Here is a 19,197-nt window from a genome sequence, read left to right on the forward strand (position 1 = left end):
CAACTTCTTGACCTAAATCAAGAAGCGCGTGTCTTTTTCGGAAGACTTTACTTCCTTTTAATGATGGAATTGATTCATCGTGTAGATCCATCTCTCATTACAGTAAATCGGGTAAAACAGTTAATTTAGTCCAAAACAAAACACCTGCAATAACTTTACAGAAACATGTGATAGATAGTTCTTAATTGAATGACTTGGTATATTCTCCCCACACTTAGTTTCTTTCTTTGCCTTTTTATTCTCCTTTATTCCATTCTTAAATGAATTCAAGCATTTTGGGTTGTTTCTCAATTTATGTCCTTTTCGAGGTAACGATAATTTCGGTATTAACACCTAGTTTTCATCGTTCATAAATATATATAAACATGATTTTGACTTCATTTAGTTAAAAAAAATTTTTTAATTTTCACAAAATTTGGCAAATAAACTAAGTGTAAACCCGAGAGAATTTATAACCCTTCCCCACACTTGAGATCATGCAATGCCCTCATTTGCATGAAATCAGACTATAATTATAAATTCATGAGGGTGATTAGTGTAGAAAAGTGATTAAGAATACCTAGTTTGTACTTACAAAGCTCGTCGAATGATAGATGGCGCGCCTCACCGTTCATTCCTTCTTGTTTTATCACACATGTTTTTCTTCAAAAATGGTTGCTTTTTTTGAACAGTTTGCTAATCTTTGAAAATGCGTCTTTTACCCTAACTTATCATGCATGTTTATTAACGAGTTATGCACTAACCCGAACCCCTAATTTAACGTTAAGTGGGGTTAGACTTCCCTACACTTTAGCTGACGATATGTGAAGTCGGTGGAATAAGTTCCTCGAATTAAAATAGTGAGCCAGTTATTTATATCTCGGGTGGTGTATAATATATCAATGGGTTTAAAGTTTAGACTCACCCGTTGATCGTCACTACTTAATTTTTTTTTAAGTGTAGCTTTTAGTAAATGGATATGTCTCTTTTCTGGTTCTTGGTCAAATGGATCGTTATACACTGACATACATATTCCTATAGGGTGGTCAATTCCTAACATTTCCTTCCGTTCATTCTCGGGTTCAAAGTTTTCACCTCTATTACCCATTTGGGTAAAATTTGAGGTGTCATTATCTATTACAGTTCTTAGTTCATCTTCGGTAGATGATTTGTCTATTGAGAATATTGGGTTGAAAGGTTGTGGAATGGTGAATTTCGGGATCGAAGTAGATTCTTCTTCATTAATGGTACTTATCGGTCCCACCACTTTGGTCTCGGGGGTAAAATTTTCAACGTTATCGTTTTCCCAAGAGTACCAATTTGTCACCCTTACTTCTTCTTCATCCATTGGTGGATCGATGATTTCGTCGGTAGAGGCTAATGTGTCGATATGTTGTGAAATTGGTAAAACTGAATAAAAAGTATCATCGGGATAGTTGGTGATTTCGGAGCTCTCGAATTCATCAAAATTCGATGATTTGAGATTTTCTTGAACAATACTCCTCAGATCAACAGGTGTGTAGTCTGATAGAGTTTCAGCTTGCCGGTTTACAAACTCGCTCATTTGTTCCTTTTGAGCATCAAGTTCTTCGAGTTTGATTCTCATATAATCTAAAGAATTTTCGGACACGTAATTTTCCTCGTCTTCTGGTTGTTGAGTTTCGATAAATTCTTGGGAATAATCCCAGTTTGAATTGCGTTCTTCGTAATCGCTCCATTCAGGTTCTGTGGGTACGTAATTTTCCATAGGAACGTAATAGTAACATTCCCATGTTGAGTGATAATCTCCACAGATTTCACAACCAGTTATTGTTTCATCGTTCGCGATCCAAGATTGACTGAATGAATTGTCATCAACACTCGGTTGAGAGTATTGATTTAATTGATTTTGGAGTTCAAAAAGAGTTTCCAAGGCCTTGTTTTCAAAATTTTCCATTTTATTGCGATGGCCAAATTTTAGCTACAATGTGGTGCATTCACGAATTATCCTATTAGTTATAAAAAAATAGAAAAACTTATCTAAGTTGTCCAATTAATAGACTTTTCTGATTTTTGCCCACGTTTCGAATAGCCAAAAGATGCAGCAGGTAGCCAGGTCCCTTTAAATCGGAAGCCCACAACTAGCCACTAACAAATCCAACTATTACTACGAACCAGAAAAATGTCAACGTCCATTAATTTAACCACTTAAATAATTTTTCTTTCCGTTTGAGAATTAGATAAGAAGTAGAGAAAATTTCTAAGTCCTAGAAAACTAAAGCGTCGAGAAATAAGAAAGAAATAGATTGCGCGTCAAAAAGTGTCGAAAAATAAAAAGGTAGAAAAATAGGCGTCGAAAAATAAAAATAAGAAAATAAAACGTCGGAACTTAAAAGTCTAAAAACTAAATCTAAAAAGTTGTGCCTAAAGGTATTAAGGCTTAGAAGCAATTCTATAGGAAATCCGCAATTACTTAAAGGCACTAAAATCTATTTAAAACTAAAGCGAAAAACGGCGTCGCAAAATTCTAAAGCACCTAAATCTTAGTCTAAGGAATAAGCACTTAAGGGATTTTACGGCAATGCCTAAAAATTCTAGAAATAAAAATGAAACTACGGTAAAAACTAGACTTAAAACTAAGCACGAATGATAAAAATACAAAAATTACGCTAAAAATAAATAAAAGATACAAAATATAAAGGAAAATAAAAAGTTGATAAAATTATATATTTTTATAAAAATATTATTTTTATATTTATATTATAAAAGTATTAATTTTAAATAAAATAAAACTAATTATAAGTAATAATAACTAATTAAAAACTGAAATATAATAATAATAAATAGATTAGGGTTTATAATAATAATAATAATAAAATCCGTAATAAATGCGAAATTAGGGTAGAATGGTGGCCTGTCAGAAGACCTCATGCGACTCGCATGGGTTTATGCAGAAGGGTCATGCGAGTCGCATGACCTGTTGGTCCAGTTCAAAATGGGGGTCAAAAAAATGACAGGTTCACGTTTTATTTATTATTTATTTTTTATTTTCTGTTTTTCTAATTTTTAATTTTTCTGTTTTAAAAATATTTATATAAAATATATAAATTAAATAAAAACTTTATATTTTTATAAAACTAAAATAAAAATAGAGATAGTTTATAGTAAAAATCTTAAAAATAAATTTATATATAAAAATTTTTAAGTTTTTAAGTTTTTTTAAATTTTTTTTTTTTTAAAGATTTTATATTGTTTTTCTAAAAACAAAATATAAAAATTTCGCCGACTCCCCGGCAGCGGCGCCAAAAACTTGATGTGGTAGCACGGGGTTACGAAATAGTGTATATTTTTAATACGGAATGCTACAAAATTTAACAAGTTTTAATTAAATATTTACAAAATGGATATACCAAAACCTTGCTACAACACAATAGGCAGTGTACCTAGTCGCGAAGTAGTATAGTTTTTAGTAAGTCCGGTTCGTTCTACAGGGAGACGGGCTTATGAAACACTTTATTTTTATATAACAATATATAAATATAAATATAAAAAGGGGGGTTTTACCGTTTAATGACCGGTTTGTCGATTTTAAAACTTTAGTCGCAGTTAAAACCTAATGTAAAATATAAAATAAATACAAGACTTAAATTAAAGCGTAAAGTAAATAACGATAATGAAATTGCGAATAATAAAAGTGCGATAAAATAAACTTGCGATAATTAAAAAGTACGATAATTAAAAGTGCGATTAAATAACAATAAATAAAAGTGCGATAATTAGAAGTGCAATTAAATATAAAATAAAGAAAATTAAATATGAAATAAAAGAATTATGCTTATTTAAACTTCCGTAATCATGATGTTTGACGTGTTGATTTTAGTTTTATGCCCATGGGTTAATTGTCCTTTGTCCTGGATTATGTAATATGTCCGTCTGGTTTTTGTCCATAACAGTCCATCAGTCATAAATATAAAATGCGAGTGCCCTCGTCAAATTATTATTATACCCGAAGTTAAATATTCCAACTAATTGGGGATTCGAATTGTAACAAGGTTTTAATACTTTTTTTAATGAATACACCAGGTTATCGACTGCGTGTAAACCAAGGTTTTACTACTTTGTTAACAATTACACCAATTACCCTTGAATGTAATTTCACCCCTGTTTTAATTATTCTAGTGGCTATTAATCCATTCCCGTGTCCGGTTAAATGAACGATTATTCGTACATATAAATACCCCGCCCATCGTGTCCGATCGAGTGTATATGGTAAATTATAGGGACGCCCAATTGTAAATCTTTATATTAACATTAACAAACTATCATTTAGTTAAACAAATATAAAGCCCATTAATAGCTCATAGTCTAATTTCCACAAGTGTCGTTCTTTTGTCCAAACCCCAATTATGGTACAAAGTCCAATTACCCAATTTTAGTAATTAGCCCAACATCATGATTACTTCGGCTCAAATAAGCATAATAATAACTTAAGTACGAGACATTAATTTAAAAAGAAGAACATAGCTTACATTGATTATTTATCGCGTAGTGTTACACGGACAGAGCTCCGACTTTAAAACCCGTAAAATAACCTTTACATAACCCGAACTAATCTAATATAAAACTACACTATACTATATATATTATATATATATTTATTTATTACAGAGTATTATTATTATTATGTGTGTGTGGGTTTTTAAACTCGGACGAAAAATGGCAAATTTATAGACCAGGCCTGATTCTGATCCTCATGCGACTCGCATGGGAAATAGCCTTCTGGCCATGCGACTCGCATGGCCACCAGAATCCAGCTCAATATTTTTGTTTTCTTGTTCGTCGACATAATTTAAAATAAATATAAATATATAAATAATTAATATAATTATTTATATATTATATTTTATTCTTGTGCATAGTAGACTAGATATTTTTGGTCCGTTGCGTCGGGCGTTTCTTCTTGGCTCGGGTCCCGGTTCCGGATTTTCGGACGTCTTCGCGTATTATTTTATATCGTGTACTTTGCGTTCCGCAACTTGTACTTTTATCATTTTTAGACGTTCTTCATCAATAATTTGAACCACTTTAATTGTATCTTGTACATTTGAGCATTTTGGACCTTTCCGTCTTCAATTCTTCGTTTTCGCCTTTTGTCTTCGCACTTATTAAATATAAACGAATATTACTTGAATATGGAACAATTACAACTAAATAATTTACATATTGGGAGGATATTGCTACTAAATATATGTTCATTTGGAGCACTATCACATCCTCAAATTTGACCCAATTCCAATTTACCCATTTTGACCAAAGTCATAAAACGCCCCATAATCACTAACGACTAGTGATTTTATTTCCAAAACACCAATTAACACTTAAATAAAGTATTTACATACTTGATTCACCAAAACTTGACTCAAATCTTAGTTTGACACTAAATCAAAGTCAACACCCATTTTGACCAACTAACATGTTCTTATGAACATCTATACACAAACACATTTATAATCTAGTGATTACACCCAAAATCATGACCAAATTCGTCACCAAACCCTAACCCACCAATAACGGGTCAAAACCCATCTACTAACCACAACAAACCCATTTCACAACCATTAAAGGGTTTCTAACAAAATCAAGCTCAAACCCTAATTTGAATATCAAAATCAAATAATGAAATTTGGAGTTAGAGCTTACCAATACTACCAAAATGTAGCCAAGAACGAGATGAACAACTTTAATACTCGTGACTTGACCCGATTCACCCTTCTTCTTCCTCAAACCAAGTTCTCTCTCTCTAAATTGAATGTGTGTAGTTGAGAGAGTGAGAAATGAGATAGGGTTGAGCTTTGGATCAGTTATTAAGGCCTCAAACCGTCCACAATGTGAAAAGACTAAAACACCTCAAAATATACCCTTAAAAACGGGTCAAGAAAGTCAATTCAGCGACCTTGTCGCGTTTCGTGACAGTTTGTCGCGTTTCGCGACACCCAGGACGCGACAAACCACCCAATACGCGATAAAGTGGTCAGGTGGGGGATTTCCAAGCCGTCGCGTTTCAACCTAATCTGTCGCGTTTCGCGACGCACCAGAACGCGATACAAGTGCTCCAAACGCGATACCTTCAGCTCTTCAACCGAATTTCAGTTTCCAGCTTCAAATTAAAAGTTCAGGGACTGAGGTTGACAGATTCTGATTCTGATGTAAATTCTGAAAATGCATAAGTGTTAGGTTCACTTTTAGTGGTGCTTTCTAATGCATACATTTACTGACACTTTCAGGAACATTTTCTGATGCACAAAATTCAAGATCTTACATAAAAGATGAACTTGATAAATGTTGCAAGAATACAGAAATGAAGGCTTGGGACAATGTTTTTCAAGTCCTCTAATCAAAATTGAATGATAGTGCTAATCTAACTTGCTTTGAAAAGTAAAATAGACTTGAAAAGTAAACCTACTCAAAGAATACAAGAAAATGCGGAGAAAAAGATTAAACTAAGCTACAAGATGTTCTTAAACGGCCTAAATTCGACCTCTACTTATACGATAAAATGAAGCTCAGCCAGCGGCTTGGATTGCTCAGCTGGCGACTCAATATGGCAGTTTTGATCTTCTATTTAATGCTGACTCCACCTGGTTGCTTATCCGGTGGTTGGGCCTTTGGTTACGTTCAAATGTTTTAATGATACGTGCATACCCTGCGGCTTGGTATGCTGAGCTGGGGGATTGGGGCAAGAATCTTGGAAAGTCATTTAATCTGGTCTGACGCTCCAGCCGTTTCTTCTTTAGCTGGCGGCTAATAATGTTCAGCCGGTGGTTGGATTTCAAATCTTGGCGGTCTTTTTTCTTCATTTAAGACGGCGGTTGGACCTTGATTCCAGCCGACGTCTAGGATTTCTAGCCGACGGCTGTGTTTCTTGACTTTGTGTTGACTTTCTTAGTTACTTGTCTTTTTTTTTTTTTTTGTCTTTTTACCTGATTAATTACTAAATTTCGCACCAAAGATGTTTGTAGACCCATTTACACAAAATATGCATAAAATACATATAAAAGGTTAATTTTGTATTAGAAACCGGGAAAATACGTCTCTAAAAGAGTTGTAAAAGTAGGTATAATTTGAGACGTATCATTGACCAATGCACCTGCATGGAAGAAATCAATGAAGAAATAAGTTGAACCGTGCCCACAAATGACAAAAATTTATTTATGTAGTCATTAATCTTGCATTTAACTCTATCAATAAGGAGCTTACAACCCTTATAAAATAAATGAGAAGAAACTAGAGGGACCCCAAGTATTTAACAGGAAGCACGCCCTCATCGAAGGGAAAAAGCTCAAGGATATCATATCTAACACGAGTAGGCACATCACAAAGAAATGTCATACTCTTCTGCATACTCAGGACTAAACCCATAATCCTCTTAAATTCTTCCAATGTATTAACTATGATCTTATTCGGATCCTTGCTGGCATGCGAAAACAGGAAAAGATCATCCGCAAAACAAACATTAATAATCTCTTGTTTCTCACTTCGGCTGGTAATGAAACTTAGGCGATTCTCTAAAGTTGAGCTTTAAAATCAGAGTAAGAGTTTCCATGACTAACGTGAAGAAACAGGGGGACATGGGATCACCTTTCCTCAAGCCCTCTTGCCCTTAAAATAGTCATGTAACTAACCATTCACATTAATCGAAAATGATGTTGTTGACACAAACTTCATAATCGATTTAATCACAGATTTATGAAAACCAAATCCTCGCAAGATAGCCTCCAAAAACTTTCAATCTACGATATCATAGGCCTTTTGAATTTCAACCACAAATGCACATCTAGGAGTATCATATGATAAGTATTAGTTTCTCATATTCTCTTTTGTAATCAAGATATTATCATAAATACATCTTTCGGAAACAAACGCGGACTAGTTCTCACTAACAATAGACTCTAACCCAAATTGAATAAGAGTCGCAGTTTTTTCACTAATACACTTTCAAATTACATTACAACTTGAAATTGGGCGATAGTCATTTACCTTGATCGGGGTTTGAACCTTCGGGAGAAGGGTGATAATAGTGTGGTTTATTTCAGTTAATAACTGACCTTTTCAAAAAAAGTTCATTTACAGCTTCAGTAACATCATTCCCTATAATATCCCAAGACGTCTTGAAAAAAGCCGAAGTAAACCCATCCGGATCTGAAGAATTACTTTCATCGATATCGAAAATTGCACTCTTCACTTCATAATCCATAACCAGTCTTCAATAATGAAAATATCCATGTATTTGTCAAATGAAAATATGTTATCTCTTTAGTCACTTTATTTTTTAATAAATGCACGGTTAATTATACATGGATACATAAATTTCATCTTTTTGAAATCCTTAATTATATTTAATGGATGCATGACGGATCCATATAATTTGGATGCCTAAAACTGATTTTTAGAATATGGATCCATAAAATTTAGATGCATAAAATGTTAGAAATAAAGCACGTGAGCCCTAACAAGACTTGATAACCTTAGGTTATCAAAACCACTTACAATAAACGAAAATAATTGATGTATATGAAGAAACTAGCGAAAACGATAAAGAAAGGAGAATTTAACGAGGTTATATGTAATCACGAATGATTACTTTAATCCTCGGCCACCAAAGAGAGTTCTTTTATTGATAATTTTCGTGGATACATGTATGTGTTACAATAAGATGCTTAAATAGGCAAAACTCAACAAGGAATTAACTTTGGGAACAAGAAAACGCGTTTTTGGAAACTTCCTCATCAGACCATAGCCGCGTCACGCCCAGGAGGAGCCGTGTCGCGCCTCCAAGGCAAAAACCAAAACAAAAACTTTTTTTTTTGTTTTTCAAATCCTTGTTTAACTCGCTTCGAACTTCAACAATCTCTTACTCGAAGAGACGTTAAACAACATCCATCATAACCTAACATCATCAACATCATCATCCCACAATAACAACTTGACTCGCTAATTATACCTCCTTTTGATACCGCCGGATTTACACCCGAATCACGCCGCACTTCATTCGACAACCTTCGAACAAGTGAAGTCTTTCGACATCAAAAACTTACCGCTGAGTTATAATACGATCTTTATGTAACTAGCTTGGGAAACCAAAACAACTCTTTAGCTATGGCACCTACCTCCTTAGTTTAGGAGATAATGGGTCGTATGAGTCCGACCTGACCCAATTAACCCCATCGCCCAAGTGATCCACCCGTACACAATATCATCCACCTGATTCAACTTTCCAACAAAGAATAAACCCGCCGGTAGATCAAACATGTGGATAACACCATTAAGGCAACCAGGTGAGAATGCAATCACACCCTTGATCTTCCACATAACTGCCTTTGCTTTCACCATTGGAACACTGACCACATAAGTGCGCTGTAAGACCCTATTCTAATTTCTGTTTTGTTCAGTTAGGTGGGACGCCGTCCAGAATGAGGGACGCCATCCAGTAAAGAATGGTGGGACTCCGTCCAAGGATTGGGACGCCGTCCAACAGAACTGACGGGCCAGTTGTGTAATTTTAGGATTTTAAAAGGGTATGTTGGTCTTTTCACTTGGGGTCAATTTGGAGCCTTCAAAGCTGACCCATTGATCATCTTATCCTCACTTTACACCCACAAACACTATCATCTTCAAACCCTAGAGAGAGGAAGAATTTTAGAGAGAGGAAGCTCCATTTGGAGAAGAAGGAGTTGGATTCTCACCAAAGCTCGGGTTTTAAAGTTGTTCATCTCGTTCACGGCTACGTTGTGGTAGTATTGGTAAGTTCAAACTCCGAATATCATTTGTTAGATTTGTTATTCAAGATTAGAGTTTGAGCTTGATTGATTGTGAAACCCTTTTGATGATGAAGTGAGTTTATGGTGACTAGTTATTGTGGTCACTTGGCGGGTTTTGGGTTAGTTGACATTTTGGCCATGATCAGGCTTTGATAATGGGTATAATCACTAGTATTAGTGATTATGGAAGTGTTAGAACACTTTTGAGTGTATTTGGTTGACTAATTTTGAAATGGGTCAAAATTAGGATTTATGTGTCGAATTGGGCAAGACGAGTGTTTAACACTTGTGTTGTTTGTAATGGGTTAGTTTGTAATCTACCCTAATTGTGTTGTTTGTTTATGTGATAAATGGAATAGGTACGTTCCAATGGCGAGTTGCGGGATTGGATTGCACTTCATCGAGGCGTTTAAGGTGAGTGTAAATTTACTATGCATATGTGTATGTGTAAAATGGGTGCGTGTGTGTAGAGTGACCCTTGCTTGGGTTTACTCTATGTTGGTGTGGTTGAATGGACTCCTCTTGTGCTTCGGGTCCATGTGATACGCTTATGCGTTTCGGGTTTTACCCTTGGTGTGGTGATTTGGCTAGCGTTTTGGATAACCCTTTTGGCGATGGGTTGCTAGCATTTGTTGTTGAGGAAATGAATCTCGGTTAGTGCAGATTCATGATGACTCGGTTAGTTCGATCATCTTGGTGATGAGGTGGTGAATTTCGGGTTGTGCGAATTCACTAAGGTCCGGGTAGTTCGGTCATCCTTCATATGGTTTGGGTTAAGGGGTTAACCTTATTTGTTGTTGTTGATTATATTTATTGTATACGCGTATATACTTATCGTTGCGTTGTAGCATCTAGTGGCATTAGCTTGGTGATTACATAGCGTGTAGCTACTTTGCGTATGTGCTCTTTTGTAGTTTGTTTACCATGCGGAGCCGGTATGTGTTTATCTTGATGCTTGGTGATGCGTAGCCATTTTATGCATATGTATGTGTATAGTATCTTTACATTCACTAAGCATTAGCTTACCCTCTAGTTGTTGCTATTTTTTAGGTTCGCATGATTGGCGGCTCGGGTAAGCGTGGGAACTAGTAGACTCGCGTAGGTTGCTTTAGAAGACGTGCTTTTGGATTGATTAGGATTGGGTAGCGTATCCCCAATCGCCATGCTCGGTCTTTATTTTGTGTTAAAAATCATGTGGTCGAAAACTTGTAATTTTGTACGAAAGTCGTAAAACGGCCGATGTGGGCCCGGTGTCGTAAAACTCGGTTTTATCGTGGAAAACACTTAGTTTTAATTATTATAACATATTATGAAAGTTTTTTCGTGTGAAAGTGTCGGGAAGCGGGTTTTTCGTTCGCGTAAGTTGGAACTTGGTAACAGAATTTTTACAGTGCTTTTGGACGCCGTACAAATTGATTGGACGCCGTCCTGTCTTTTATAACTGGACGCCGTCCAGATAACTGGACGCCATCCAGATACACTGGATTACAAAAAAAAAATTTTAAGGCGTGTTTTTAGTCGGATAACGGGTTGGGTCTTTACAAGTGGTATCAGAGCATGGTCTAAGGGATTTAGGTGACTTGAGATAGGTGTCTAGACTTAGACTTTTGTGTGTGCTTAATTGTTGCGGGACTTGTAGGAGTACGGTTCGGAATGGGAATTTGGTTAGTACCTTAATTGTAGGTGGACTAACGTTTATATTAATATGTGGATATTGTTAATATATTATTGTGTTGTGTTTGTGTTTAAGTTTGCGTTTGCAAACATCATCCAGCAAGATGGTCGTGGTACTAACGAGTGGATACGACGTGTTCGCGTATTAATGACTAGCTATCATTAATACGGGTACAAATCGTGTCTAACAAGTGATGTAAGACTATTGTTGAGCGAGATGGGGCGAGGTTGCGTGTGTGATTTTACGCGTTCGTTGTTTAATCGTTGCTTTCTATAGAATGAATAGAAACGGGTCTTCAAGAGTAAATCGAAGCGACGAAGATGAGTTTAATGCTAGGGTTGCGGCCGCCGTTGCGGAGCAAATGGGTGTGTTGGAAGAAAAAATGGATAGGAAGTATTCCGAATTTCGAAGTAGTGGAGAAATGGAGCGTTGTCATAAGAGCTTCATGAGGACTAAACCTCCGATGTATGATGGGAAACTGGATCCTTTGAGAAGCACAACAAGGATCTCAGATGTCGAGGGGTGTTTTCGCACTATTGAATGCCCTCCCGAGAAGAGGACAAGACTCGCTACTAGTTTGTTGAGGGGTAGGGCGAAGGATTGGTTGGATGGTAAAATTGATATTGTTGGTGGTGAGTCATTTGTGGGGTTATCGTGGGACAATTTTAAGAAGGAATTCTTCGAGGAGTTCCGGACTCAAGCTGATTTGTCGAATTTGCGTAATGAGTTGCGAAATTTGCAACAAGGATATATGGATTTGAATACTCTCAAGACGACCTTTATGGCCAAGGCTCGATTTTGCCCGGAGTATAATGGGAACGATCGTATGTTGATGGAAGATTTCTATCGAACTTTGAATGATGACTTGCAGAACAAAATTAGCATTGGTCAAGTGAACTTATTTGCGGAGTTATTCGCCATGGCTAGAGGTTTCGAATCGTATTTGCGATCGAAGGTTAGTGAACCTTCAAGTAAGAGAAGGGTTGATTCGTATGGTGCTCCAAGTAAGAAGACTAAGGGTGCAAGTGCGAGTATGGGTAATGTGGAGAAAGGCATGACGAGTTCTCGTGCGCCTAGATGTTTCAATTGTGGTGTTAGGGTCCACAAGTTATGGGAGTGCACAATACTAAGAAGTGATGACGGAATGTGCTACTATTGTCATAAAGAGGGACATCGCAAGCCGGATTGTCCGGAGTTGGCGGCGGCGAATGCCGCAAGGAGACGTTAAGGTACGTTTCGTTTTAATAAATATGTCCTTTGGATATTTATTATGTGTCGTTGTGTACGAGTTTGTTGAAAGCATTTTGTTGTGCATATTTTGTTATGGGTGACGTTCCTAGTGGAATTACCCTATGGTGACGTTTTGATTGGCGGACGAAGGGCGTAAGACTTAGTGCAACCAAGCATTCCTTAGTGTTTGGGAACCATTTCTACCAAGCCATGGTAATGGTCTTTGATGTTCGGTTGTTAGCGCGTGTTCGCTTTTATGTTGAAGATGGTGAACCATGAGGTTCGTCGGGTGGATGGAACCCTTGAGATCGAGTGTTTGATCTCGATGTATGTTGGTAAAGGAGTCTACATGACGCGACGTTAGGTGCCTCCTTCATACCTACTAGCGTGGTATTCGACTCCGATGGTGTTGCGGTTACATTGAACTTAGGGTACCGGTGAGAAACCCTTAGGTGCTTGAGTGACGGAGTGAAAGTCACAAGTGATAGCAACTCGGTGATTGCTAGAGTGATGCTTGTACGGTTTGGTAAGTACTTCGGTTGAAGTCGCGAAAGGTAACCCGAAATCTTTCATGTGCTCAAGGAGGGAGCAAGGCGTTGTGATGTGTATATCTTGGAATATAAGACGAATGGATCTTGTCTTTCTTTAGCATGTTGGTTATATGTTTCTCGGTGAGACGGAGACGGGCTCGACGGCTGACTAAGTCAACAATGAGTGGATAGTGGTTTCGTGGGATACTTTTATCTTGATGATGTGGTTACGGAACGGAGTTCTAAGTGGGGGAGTTTTTACTCTCGCACGAAGATGTTCTAGTGTGTTGATATTGGACGATGCTCGTATAGATTCGAGGCTAGCGTTGAGACCTACGTGATTGATTTTGGTAAATGTACGGTTTGGAATAAATTGTACTTCTGGTTGTGGATTTAAATTATCACCGAGGTGGTAATGTGGTGAATCTCTTTGGGAGATAAATGGACGTGTTTGACGAGCGAGGTGGGATCCCTCGGTTAAGGGATGTGCGTGTTGGATTCTCTTTTAGAGAAGTATTGTTTCGTGCCTATGTACGATATAGGTGGTTCTTGCTCGATTGTTATGGCGATGTGCTCACATACGTATAATGCGTGTGCAAAGATTCCAAGTGAGTGGAATGTTTCTAAGTATTTGTATATACTTGTTGTTCAGGGTGAATGGTTAGTGTAATCCGTTAGGATTCACTATAGTGTAGCAGTGCGCGATGTTGCACTACTCGTTGTTTGAGGCTAAAAGAGCGTATGTGATTGGTGGGTTATGGCCGTTGATTCGGTCTGCTAACTTCATCATGGGTGTAGTGTTATATCGGTATGGTATAACGTTATCGGGAAATTCGAGTACCGATGGGGAATGGGAGTACCATTCTTTGTGTGTGGTTTGGGACATGAATATCGGGTTGTTCGTATTCACAATATTTCGGGTAGTACGATTGTCCCTGTTGGTTGGACTCATAGTTTGAGGTAGTGAACGACAGGTAGTTCGGATTCACTAAGGCTCGGGTTGTACGGCCATCCTCGATTATACTATGTGGTGGAGGTAGTGAATATCGGTTTGCGCGTATTCACGATGACTCGGGTTGTGCAGTCATTTCATTGTGGGAAATATGGATTGGGTTGGTGAATTTCGGGTTGTTGCGAATTAACTAAGGTTCGGGTTGTTTCGACCATCCTCCATATGTGTTTAGGCTCGGGTTGTTTCGGCCATGTTGGTGTGGTTAGTATTGTGAACTATTGGTTGTTTTATACACCAATGGTGGGGTCTTAAGGACCATGTTGTGTGATTAGTGATTTCGCTCACATGTTGTTACGGGTGTGACAATAGTCGATTTTGTACACCTTGGGATATGCGTTGCTATAGTCATTTTGGGCGCGGTCGGTTTAGCCGTTTGCTTATGATGTTACGGTAGTTGCGTAATAGACGTATTTGCGCACTACAAGGGATATTAGGTGTTAAGTGTTATCTGTAAGGATTCGCTTGGATTCGGTCTTCATAGGTTCGGTTGTTGACCTTAATTTTGGTATGCGGTTGCTATTAACATTGTACTTGATATGAGTATGCTAAGGGTTGATATCTCGGTACGAGATTGGCGGAGTTTTTCCAATGTGAGGGATTGAGAAAGTTTTAGTGCTCGGATTTGTGGATTTGATAAATCGCGGAAGACGATTTAGGGCTAAAGACGATTCATTGAGAGGAATTGCCTAGAGATGTTGGAAGAAAACATGATGGTTCCGCGTATGTTGAGCGATTGTGGTAGTTTTCGGATGTTGTGTGCATTGAATGTCTCGAAATGCGTGTACATGTGTAATTGCTAAGTGGAATAATCTTCAAGATTACCGATAAATGTGGCGGAAACCGAATTGAGACGCTTATTTAAGGACTATTGAGGGTGGGTCCTGTTGGTTAAGTGATGGAGATCACGGGGACGTGATCCAATTTAAGTGGGGGAGAGTTGTAAGACCCTGTTCTAATTTCTGTTTTGTTCAGTTAGGTGGGACGCCGTCCAGTAAAGAAAGGTGGGACGCCGTCCAAGGATTGGGAAGCCGTCCAACAGAACTGACGGGCCAGCTGTGTAATTTTAGAATTTTAAAAGGGGTATGTTGGTCTTTTCACTTGGGGTCAGTTTGGAGCCTTCAAAGCTGACCCATTGATCATCTTATCCTCACTTTACACCCACAAACACTCTCATCTTCAAACACTAGAGAGAGGAAGAATTTTAGAGAGAGGAAGCTCCATTTGGATAAGAAGGAGTTGGATTCTCACCAAAGCTCGGGTTTTAAAGTTGTTCATCTCGTTCACGGCTACGTTGTGGTAGTATTGGTAAGTTCAAACTCCGAATTTCATTTGTTAGATTTGTTATTCAAGATTAGAGTTTGAGCTTGATTGATTGTGAAACCCTTTTGATGATGAATTGAGTTTATGGTGACTAGTTATTGTGGTCACTTGGCGGGTTTTGGGTTGGTTGATATTTTGGCCATGATCAGGCTTTGATAATGGGTATAATCACTAGTGTTAGTGATTATGGAAGTGTTAGAACACTTTTGAGTGTATTTGGTTGACTAATTTTGAAATGGGTCAAAATTAGGGTTTATGTGTCGTATTGGGCAAGACGAGTGTTTAACACTTGTATTCGGGTTTAATTGGCATATTAGGACCATTTTCACTCGTGATAGTGATTGTTGGTTAGTTTGGGCGCGGCTTGAACTTGAAAGTGCAATTGGGTCGAAATTTGCACTAGTTGTCGAAATGGGTTGGTTTGTAATCCACCCTAATTGTGTTGTTTGTTTATGTGATAAATGGAATAGGTACGTTTCATTGGCGAGTTGCGGGATTGGATTGCACTTCATCGAGGCGTTTAAGGTGAGTGTAAATTTACTATGCACATATGTATGTGTAAAATGGGTGCGTGTGTGTAGAGTGACCCTTGCTTGGGTTTACTCTATGTTGGTGTGGTTGAATGGACTCCTCTTGTGCTTCGGGTCCATGTGATACGCTTATGCGTTTCGGGTTTTACCCTTGGTGTGGTGATTTGGCTAGCGTTTTGGATAACCCTTTTGGCGATGGGTTGCTAGCATTTGTTGTTGAGGAAATGAATCTCGGTTAGCGCAGATTCATGATGACTCGGTTAGTTCGGTCATCTTGGTGATGAGGTGGTGAATTTCGGGTTGTGCGAATTCACTAAGGTCCGGGTAGTTCGGTCAACCTTCATATGGTTTGGGTTAAGGGGTTAACCTTATTTGTTGTTGTTGATTATATTTATTGTATACGCGTATATACTTATCGTTGCGTTGTAGCATCTAGTGGCATTAGCTTGGTGATTACATAGCGTGTAGCTACTTTGCGTATGTGCTCTTTTGTAGTTTGTTTACCATGCGGAGCCGGTATGTGTTTATCTTGATGCTTGGTGATGCGTAGCCATTTTATGCATATGTATGTGTATAGTATCTTTACATTCACTAAGCATTAGCTTACCCTCTAGTTGTTGCTATTTTTTAGGTTCGCATGATTGGCGGCTCGGGTAAGCGTGGGAACTAGTGGAATCGCGTAGGTTGCTTTAGAAGACGTGCTTTTGGATTGATTAGGATTGGGTAGCGTATCCCCAATCGCCATGCTCGGTCTTTATTTTGTGTTAAAAATCATGTGGTCGAAAACTTGTAATTTTGTACGAAAGTCGTAAAACGACCGATGTGGGCCCGGTGTCGTAAAACTCGGTTTTATTGTGGAAAACACTTAGTTTTAATTATTATAACATATTGTGAAATTGTTTTCGTGTGAAAGTGTCGGGAAGCGGGTTTTTCGTTCGCGTAAGTTGGAACTTGGTAAAAGAATTTTATAGTGCTTTTGGACGTCGTCCAAATTGATTGGACTCCGTCCTGTCTTTCACAACCGGACGCCGTCCAGATAACTGGACGCCATCCAGATACACTGGATCACAAATTATTTTTTTTAAGGCGTGTTTTTGGTCGAATAACGGGTTGGGTCGTTACATGCGCACGTCTTTTGACAAACCCGATTTTCCATCCCGAGCCAACACCTATTGTACGGATGTATCATCAACCATGACTCTTAAGAAAATCTCTTGTTTATCTTCCTCGGTCGATCACAACAAAGTTGCCATTGGAGAAGATCTACCCGAAGTACCGGAAGCTCTAGTGTACCCAATTCGACCCGAATTTTCACTAGCTTCAACTTCCTTTGAGCTCCCACTCAAACAAGATCCCTCAACAATTTCGAAAAGCATTAGCATGCTAGGAATTTTGACATTCACAACATCACCTAGCCATTTCTCCTTAGGAACTTCAACCATATACATGGTTCCCCTTTTAAACCCGCGAGCAACCACATAATCTCCCTTAAACACTACCCACTTTTGATCTCCAAATAGGACTTGACAATTATCGTCATCCAATTGCCCAACCGAAATCAACCGACTCTTGAGCTTTGGAACGAACCGCACATTCCTCAAGATCCAAGCATAATTCAAGTGTCTAACCATGAGATCACCAATACCCGCAATATCAAGTGTACTCCCATTTACAACTCTAACCTTACCGGAGTATTTCTTGAAGTTCACCATATCGTTCATGTATGGGGTAACATGATACGAGGCACCCGAATCTAAAACCCAAGATTCATCAAGAACCTCTTTTTGGCACATCAACGCATCTTCGATCACCATAGTCGATGCGCTCCCGCCTGACTTAAGACTCTGGCACTTTGACTTATAGTGACCAACTTGTTGACAATTACAACACACCACGTTCTTGCTCCTTGACGGACTTCTTGACCTAGCTCTTTCCAGACTAACACTTAGAACCGAACTCGAACTTCCATTTGAATCTTTCCTACGAATACCTTCGATAAGAATCAAATCCCGAATTCCTTCAAAGGTTAACTTAGTAGTTCCGGATGAACCACTAACCGCCGTAACCGTACCGGGCCAACTATCGGGCAATGAAGATAGAAAAACAATGCCTCAAGCTCATCATCGAATTTAATATTCATCGATTTCAAACGAGTTAAAATTGAATTAAATTCGTTAACATGATCCGCCGCCGAGGAACCCTCCATCATTCTAGCATTCACCAATTGTCGAATCAAGAAAACTTTATTCAAAGCAGATGGCTTTTCATACATGTTAGATAAAGCCGCAAGTACACCCGTCGTTGTGGTTTCACCCACGATGTTGAACGTTTGTGGCCAGAGAAAGTCGAACAACTCCTAGGGCTTGCCTATCCAACAACTCCCACTCGCCTTGAGTCATCTCTTCCGATTTAACACCCTTCAACGGTTGGTAAAGCTTCATTTGATAGAGCACATCTTCAATTTGCATCTTTCAAAAGCTAAAATCATTCCCATCAAAATTATCAATCTTCACATCACTCTTTTCCGCCATTGTTCCCGTGAAACCGAACCGAAGCTCTTGATACCACTTGTTAGGAATAAAGCACGTGAGCCCTAACAAGATTTGATAACCCTTGGTTATCAAACCCACTTACAATAAACGAAAATAGTTGATATATATGAAGAAACTAGCGAAAACGATAAAGACAAGAGAGTTCTTTTATTGATAATTTTCGTGGATACATGTATGTGTTACAATAACATGCCTAAATAGGCAAAACTCAACAAGAAAATAAATTTGGGAACAAGAAAACGCGTTTTTGGAAACTTCCTCGTCAGACCATAGCCGCGTCGCGCCCAAGAGGAGCGGCGTCGTGTCTCCAAGGCAAAAACCAAAACAGAAACTTTTTTTTTTTCATTTTTCAAATCCTTGTTTAACTCGCTTCGCACCCCAACATAAAATTGATTTTTAGATTACTCGATTTGCACTTTACTTATAGAAATAAATGAAGACTCATAATTGTTCTTAGTGTTCTAATATTATACAAAAACAATTTGTCACTGTTTGGTTACCCGTCTTACCCCTGTCCGAAGAAGGCTTTGCATACTCCGATACGAGTCAACTTATTCATTTCTGTATTAGGA

Source organism: Rutidosis leptorrhynchoides, chromosome 4 (genome assembly GCF_046630445.1).
Source record: "Rutidosis leptorrhynchoides isolate AG116_Rl617_1_P2 chromosome 4, CSIRO_AGI_Rlap_v1, whole genome shotgun sequence".
NCBI classification, from domain to species: domain Eukaryota; kingdom Viridiplantae; phylum Streptophyta; class Magnoliopsida; order Asterales; family Asteraceae; genus Rutidosis; species Rutidosis leptorrhynchoides.